Source organism: Ipomoea triloba, chromosome 2 (genome assembly GCF_003576645.1).
Source record: "Ipomoea triloba cultivar NCNSP0323 chromosome 2, ASM357664v1".
Taxonomy (NCBI): domain Eukaryota; kingdom Viridiplantae; phylum Streptophyta; class Magnoliopsida; order Solanales; family Convolvulaceae; genus Ipomoea; species Ipomoea triloba.
This window is the reverse complement of record NC_044917.1, coordinates 8,057,463-8,066,528: the sequence shown is the minus strand read 5'-3', so window position 1 is coordinate 8,066,528 and position 9,066 is coordinate 8,057,463.

Genomic DNA, 9,066 nt, shown 5'->3' with positions numbered 1-9,066 from the left:
GTGGAGGCATCTGTTGACTCTTTGTGCTTCAGTAGGTTGAGAAAGTAGGTATGAACAGATACTACAATGTAACTGAGTCAGTAGAACTCAAAAAAAAAAAAAAAATACTACAGTACGTCAATAACCATCGTGACTTATTAGTAATCTGAGTTTCGTATTACTGTCGAACTTTTGAGATATAAGATGTCAATTTTTTCATGTTGCTTTTATGAGAAATTCATTAAAAAGAAAGTTTTTTTTTTTTAACAGAAACCTTGGACTTTATTTCATCAACTCAAAAAAAGTTTATACATGTGACCCAAAAGTGGCCACTAAAACGACCATTTCGGCCATACACATTAGATATCCCTCCTCTATCCTCTATAATATAATATAATATAATATGTAAATTTATTATATTAGCTTAGTAAAGAATCATTTATTATATTAATAAATATTATATGTCTTAGCAGGCCTTCTTTAACTAGAACTGCATGTTTGGTACGCGGAATAGGCCTCGAATGGCATAGCATTCACGGGAATAGGCCTATTCCTTTATTTGGTAATGCTTTTTATTCCCACGAACATTGTTCCTAGGAATGAGCTATTACTCTTGCAAGGGTAATAGCTATTACCAGACCCCCTTTGGTATTAACCTATTTCTGAGTTCTCAGGAATCGATAAATTTTCTTATTTATTATTTACCCTTAATTAAACTTAAAATATATTTAGATCACAACACTTTTGAATCAAATTTATTTTTTTGTAAAAATATTATTTTCGTTATTATTTTCGTAGTAATATTTCGTTTATATTGTTTTTATGTATTTATATATTTTTGTTAAATATTTATACATATATTTTATATTATTAAACACAAATAATATCATCTCATCAAGACGATTAAAACAAGATTAATATTTAATATAGATTAATTAAATATTATACAAATAATCAAGTGTTGGTATAATTTTTTAAATTTTATACCAAAAAATAAATAACTCTATCCAAATAATTCACAATATACACATTTAAATAAATAAATATAAAAACGAAATGTAATCTAGGTACAGGAAGACTCCTTGAAATTAGTACTGTCAAAGAGGGCCGGCCTGCCCCACCGCGGGCCAAATTTCTGGCAGGCTTTTGCGGACCGGCCCGTTAGGCCCGCGGGCCAAAATTTGTGTAACCCTAACCCGCCCTGCGCGGGTTCGCGGGCCGACAGGCGGGCTTTTCATCTTCCTCTTTTTTTTAAAAAAAAATAGTAATATATATATATATATATATATATATATATATATATATATATATATATATATTTTTTTTAAAAAAAAACTTTTTTTACTTAGCCCGCGGGCCGCGGGTTAATTTTGGCCCGCCCCATTAGGCCCCCATTTTCGCGGGCCTATTTTTTCATGACCCTAACCCGCCCCACCGCGGGGCGAGTGTGGGCCAGCCCGCGGGCTTTGGTCCACTTTGACAGCCCTACTTGAAATAAGGAGATACACACATCTCAAACCAACTTCCTGAAGACTTCATAATCTCATTTTCTAAGTATTAATAAATGTTCTTTAAAAATTTTTGTTATTTATATGAATATTTTATTTCATAATTTATAGATCATTTTATTAATATTGTAATTGCTATGGAATAATATTATATAAAAATCTTATGTAATAATAATAATAGTAGTAAATTTTGTATAAGGGTATTTATGTCTTTTAAATATATATTCCATTTTTATTCCTTTAACCAACTAAATGTTGGAATACAATTCCTAAAGTCTATTCTTTCAGCGAACCAAACAATAGAATACAATTCATGTTCTATTCCTTACTTATTCCATTCCTTATGGAATAACATTCCTATTCCCTCCAAATCCATTCCGTGAACCAAACGTGCTGGAAGTTCTTTTAACCAGAATAAGATCGTATGTGAATATATGGGTGGGCAATAAGGTTTGATTTTCCCGAACAATCGAACAGTAATGAGTTCTTGTATATCGAATGATTCAGTAAAAAATTGAAACGAATCGAATTGTTCAGTAAAAAATCAAACTGAACCGAATGCGACTTTATGACACTCAAAATGAAAATACTATATATATGGGAGTGAAACATTGGTGTTCATGATTATGGTCATGTGTTATTTATTTGAGTGATTTCTTTTCCCTTCTATTTCCGTTATTTCTAATTTTGCTAGTTAATTTGGATTTGAACAAAAAAGTTTGCTACATTATATAAAGAACTTATGAAAGTGAGAATTGAAAGTCTCATTAAATGAGTTTGATTGAACCAATGGATGCATAATAGATTTTTAATCCTAAATTATTAGTAAAAATAAATAATTGATTAATTAATTAGTTGTGCTAGATCAGAATACTATGAAATAATGTGAATTGAGGTTCTTAAACCGTACCGGATATCGAACTGAACCAATTATGAATCGAAACTGAATTACAATGTTAAATCAAATTGTTTCATTTTTTAAGAACCGAACAAACCGAAATTGAAAAAAAAACTGAATCGAATACTGATACGCCCTACCTTACGTGAATATCTTATGATGCTTCAATCCTTCTAAGAATATATTTTGATATCATAATCCCTGTGGGAAAATCTTTTCCATTTCTAGGGTTATAAATCTACTATACTAATAAGAGCCAAAGAGAGTTAGATCTAAAATGCGTAGAAAAAATGGCGGTCAAATTATTTAATCAAATGGATGGTTCAGATGAATTATTTAATCAAATAGATGGTTAAGATAATTCAAATTAATATAATTAATAGAGATTACCTAATTTAACCTTACTTTTATGATTATCCGTTAAGTTTTTCGTTCAATATCATCTTCTCCGTTAATATTCCGTTAACTTTTAACTTACCCATTAATTTCTATAAGAAAGGTCTTAGGTTCGAACCTCATCTCAATCAAATTTGACATAATTAAGTTTCTCACTCTATTTTACTCTTATTAAATTAAATAAATTAGTAGCTACAACAAAAAATGATACATATGTATTTCTTTAATTTAGAATTATGTGTCTACAATACCTTTATTTGAAAAAATTATTCATTGTCAAAAAATTAAATTAAATAAGAGAAATAATTTCATTAGTTATACTGTTTTTATTTTCTCTCATGCAAAGATTCTTTACATTCAAATTTATGAATTGATATTCATTACATTGTCCATTATCTTATTTTTACAATATCTTGTAATTAAATATCAAAGTTATAGTATAAAATAATGTTATATATTTATTTACCAAGTATTTTATTAAAACCATGAAAAATTTTTTTAAAATAATTTGAAACTAATTATATTAACTACTTGGGGATTGGTTGACAAAGAGAGTGCTCAAATAATAACCCAACAAATTGAAGCGGAATCACTCTATTTTACTCTTATTGAATTAAATAAATTAGTAGTTACACCAAAAAATGATACATATGTATTTCTTTAATACCATGAAAAAATAAAAAAGAATAGTTTGAAACCAATCATATTAACTACTTTGGGGATTTGTTGACAATGAAAGTACTCAAATACCCCATTACCCAGCAAATTGAAGTAAGAAACTGCCTTTAAATAACTTTGGAATACATAATATTTTAAATTTTTAGATTTTTATTAATTTATTTAATCTTTTTTTCTTAAACTAGGGATTTCTTTATCCATAATAACGCATTCAACAATAATGGTTGAACCAAATGAACCCCAAGCAGAACACCTAAAGGAAAGTACATAGCTCAGATATCATAATCTTATTGCATGACGTTGTCATCTATGCTACCAACAATAACCGAATTGCAAATAACACACTACCAACAAAAAGGAAGAGAACAACTAGTAAAGATGAAGATCGACAATGACAATGTTACTCAAAAGAGAATTAAGAACACTTAGAAAAATTCAAATTAAAAGTACTATTTATTTAGACAATCATTTTTAGATCGAATATTTAGACTATCGATTTTACAAGGTTGCAAACATTTATTTTAGTAATAATTATAATGAATTTTCTAAATTATCTTGGTTCATATACTTTGAGTTAGATATTTAAATAAAAAAATTCGACATTCAATTACCCATGTATAAACTTCTCCTATATAATCTTGCATTGATATATACTTTCAAATATTTATTTAAATATAAACATCGGGCATTAACCCATTCGCGCAATGCGCGTATAAAACTAGTATCAAAATAAGGGACAAATCATTTGTCAACCAATATATTTCAACATTATACTCATTTGATAAATTACCATGTCCACTCAAAAGATTACTATTATTAGGACTCTATGTATTTGAATCATGACTCCCTATTCTAGGCTTCCTGTGATTATCCTATTCTAGTATTTCTGAGATTCTCTCATTATATATATCATTGTAATCTGTATCTTTGAATTATCTTATTCAATACAATTCATTCAGTTCTCATCTGATATCAGTTAGCTAGGGTTTCTGTAAAAAAAAAAAAAAGTTGTCAATTCCTACTGCCCTGCGGCCAACCACAAGCTACGTCTTCATAGAAGGATTTTCATTAAATTTCTAGTTTTCGCTTTTGATTTTGCAATGCACTTATGGAGTAAAATAGCAAATTCAGAGGATAAGGGAGGTAAAGAGGGAAGAAATTAGGGTTCAAGGGCGAGAGAAGAGATAGGAGAAAAGGAATTATCATAAATCTTAGCATAATCCACCACATTGCACCAAAAATCCTTAAATACAATCCAAAAGCTAATGCTAAAATACTGTATAATACTGCAAAAATACAGTTGATTGCTTAATAGACTCAACGACGAGGAAGCTGATGGAAACGACGTCGTCCGAAGGTTATTCAACTGCTATCAACAACCCCTTCAAACGGCGGCGTTTTGGCCTAGGCAATCAACTGCCAATAACGGTCGTTTCACACGATGCCGTATTGGACTTCTCCTTCTTTAACTCCTAGTTTCATTTCTCTGGTTCATTACATCCCCCCCAATTACCTGATCCTTGTCCCCAAGGATCATGGGTATAGACTCTTGATGTGATAATAATCCTCCAATGTAGCCCCCTCTTCTGGTAAATTGGCCCACTAAACAAGGATATGTGTTACTGTTTTATTGTCCCTTTTTACCAACCGTTTGCCTAGGATAGCCACTGGCTCAGTTCTGATCTGTCCATCTGTACTTACCACTGGAGGATCCAGTTGAGCCACTCCCCCATTACCCACCTTCCTCTTAAGCTGAGAGACATGGAAGACTTGATGCAACAGGGTTCCAAGAGGTAGCTGCAGTCTATAAGCCACCTCCCCAATTTTCTCAATGACCCTATAGGGTCCATAATACTTGGAGGAGAGCTTGAGGTTACTCCTAATGGCTAGGGTAACCTGCCTGTAGGGCTGCACCTTAAGGTAGACCCAATCCCCAACTTCTAGTGTCCTTTCACTCCTTCCCTTATAAGCTTGGAGTTTCATTCTGTTTAGGGCTTGCTTAAGGTTCTCTTTCAATGCTGCTAGCACAGTGTTTCTCTTAGTGAGCCATGAGACCCCTCTGTCAATTGTGTTCAGGCTGCAGCCCATGAGAGGAGGAGCATAACCATAGAGGGTCTGGAATGGAGTGTACTGTAGGCCTAAGTGATAGTTGGTGTTATATCACCACTCAGCCAAGTGTAGCTATCCCTCCCAAAACTTAGGCCTCTGGAAAACCATGCATCTCAGATATCCTTCCACACACTTGTTCACCCTCTCTGTTTGTCCATCTGTTTGTGGGTGGTAAGCAATAGAGAGGTTGAGCTTGACCTGCATCTTCTTGAACAAGGTTTGCCATAGCTTACTAGTAAAGACCATGTCTCTGTTAGAGACTATGCTTCTAGGCAGCCCATGTAACTTATACACATGTTCCATAAAAAGCTCAGCTACAGTTTCTACAGTGTAGGTGTGTGCCAAGGAAATGAAGTGGCCATACTTGGTTAGTCTATCCACCACCACCAATATGACTTCTTTTCTATTAGACTTAGGAAGACCTTCTATGAAATCTATAGAAATACACTGCCAGGATTCTTCTTGGATGTTTAAAGGTTGTAGAAGCCCATGGCTGGCAACATTTTCATGCTTGCATTTTTGACATACATCACATCTCTTAACCATGTCAATTACATTTTTTTTCATTCCCTTCTAGTAGAAGAGAGTCTTCAGCCTTTGATATGTTCCAGTTTGGCCAGAATGCCCCCCTATAGCAGACTCATGTAGCTTGAGTATCAAGTCCCCCCTTAAGTTCCCTGAAGACCCCACATACAATATGTTCTTGTATCTCAAAAGGTCTTTTGATACTGACATCAAGTTGTTAACAGTTGGGGCTACCAATGCAGCAGTGAGGTTTTCAGTTGCCCAGTCATCATTGTCATAACTTTTGACGATATCCTCTATCCACTGAGGTTGCAACACAGTAATGGAATGCACAGCAGCCTCAGGCCTCCTTGTTAGAGCTGAGGTGCTGCCAATAGGCCTCCTTGTTAGAGCTAAGGTGTTGCCCAGTCATCAATAGGCCTCCTTGTTAGAGCTGTACACAAGAATATCATCAAAAAAATACTATCACTGTCTTCCTCAATAAGGGTTTAAATACCTGGTTCATCAATGCCTGGAAGGTAGCAGGGGCATTGGTGAGCCCAAAGGGCATTACTCTGAATTCATAGAGCCATTGATGGGTTCTAAATACTGTTTTATACTCTTCCCCAGGCTTCATTCTCACATGGTGATAGCCAGACCTCAAGTCCAGCTTAGAGAAACAGACTGCCCCAGCAAGTTCTGCAAAGAGGTCCTCCACCAATGGTATTGGAAACTTGTTCTTAATAGTGATACTGTTCAATGCCCTATAATCAATGCAGAATCTCCATGAGTTATCCTTTTTAGGGACTAAAAGCACAAGGGAGGCAAAACAAGAGGTGCTAGGGGTAATGATTCCTGCCTCAAGCATCTCATCCACCATCTTCTCAATGATATTCTTCTAGTCAAAGGAATATCTATATGGACCAGTGTTGGTAGGGGTTGCACAAGGAATTAGGGGAATAGAGTGGTCAAGGTTTCTTTGTGGGGGTAGGGTAAAGAGCTCTTGAAACAATTCCTGAAACTCTTGCAACAATAGGGATAGTTCAGGGTGGTTTGTGTGGGCAGTTGTGTGGCATAGGGTGGACAATTCCTCATTTTCAGTGGCAGGTAAGGGTCTGCACTGCACCAAAAACCCCTGGACTCCATCCTTCTTCCACCTCTTGAGTTGTTTCTCAGTGGCACCCTTCACAACATCACTTTCTTAGTCAAACCCCTCAGCAACACCCTTCTCCCATCTTTATGGAAAGAGATACTAGGAGGCATGGTATGGAGTTGGATTGGGGCAAATAAGTCCACCCAATCCATTCCCAATACCATGTCCCACCCTCCTAACCTCAGCAACCTAAAGTCCTTGGTGAAACACTCCTGCTGAATCTGCCACTTGAGGCCATAATAAATGGAGTCACTAATCATCTGTTCACCAATGGCTACTGTAACCAAGAGAAGCTTAGCTTTTTCTGGTTCTCTCTTGAGTTGGCACAACAGTTTTGGGTATAGGAAGCTGTAAGTGCTTTCACTATCCACCAGTATTACAACTAGTTGCGTTTGTATGGTTCCCAGCAGCTTAATGGTGTTAAGGCCTTCACCTCCAATCACAACACAGAGGGTAACATTTGCTTCCTCCTCAACTTCTTCTTGCCTAACCACCTCAGGTGTCTCTACCTCTTCCTGGTCCTCAATAATGTTGAAAGTTGGTCATTTACACCTGTGCCCAGGCTGCCATGGTTCAAAACATTTGAAACACCTCTTGTGCTCTCTTAATTGGTTTCTAAACTGGTTAATGGTGTCTACTGCTGTTAGTGTTGAAGTCGCAAATGGAGTCGCGATAGAATCTGGGTATAATCAGAATAGGTGGAGTGGAATTTGGGTAAGAGTTTAGTTTAGGGTTTTATTTATTTATTTTACTTTTTTTTTAGCTTTAGATATAATAATAATATACATTAAATATATTTTAATTGTAGTACATGTCACCATATGTAAGTTTTTTGTTTTTTTTTTTATTTTTTTTTATTTTTTTAGTCCTCATGGTTGCTTATGTCAGCATTAACCTGGAAGTTAGGTAAAATGGGTCAATTGCACTAATTTAAAGGTTCAATTGGAGGTTTTATAGATTGAGAGTCCAATTGTTGTTTTTGGTATAGTTTGAGCGTCTATTTGACCCTTATCCCTTTATTAAATATTATTTCAATGCCATGGACTCATGTAAAATAATTTATATAACAAATTGGCACCATCAGTTTAGACAAATAACAATTAACTTTTAACAAGCATCAAGGAGTGACACTAAATTATTCACTCATGTGAAAAGTTGTTGGTTTGAGCCTCAGTAAGTAAGTTAATATTAATATGACAATATTAAACCAAATAATTACCATTTATCAAAATTAACTAGTTTTTCTTATGCGCGATGCGCAAAAAATAGGTTCACAATATTAATATTTTATATTAAAATTTTAAATAGTAAATAATAATAATAATAATTATTATTATTATTATTGAAGAAGATAAGAAAATATATAGTGGATGCATGTGTATAGTAACAATAGTGGAAAAGATAACGGAAGTTATAACGGTAGGGGTATGTTTGTCCAAAATATTATGTAGTACAACTTTTATAGCATAATGTACAAAAAAATTTAACGGAAAAAACAGACATGAGGGGTATAACCTTCATCCACATTTATTATGTTTTTAGATTAGATTAGATATGTAATAATATTATATAAGGCAAAAAATTAAATTAAATTGGTAAATAAAAATTAAACAGCGTACAAGGAAGATTGAGTTTTCCAGAGTCGCATCTTTCTTCCATCGCATAGCCGAGCAGCAGCCTCACGGAGCTCTCTTCCTTTTACGCTCTACTCGGACTGAAACCGGCGTTGCTGAAGGGAGAAGACAGAGATCCAACGGCGTTGCTGAAGGGAGAAGACAGAGATCCAACGGCGTTGCTGAAGGGAGTAGAGTCCTCGATTGCTCCGCAGTCCACCCCACAAA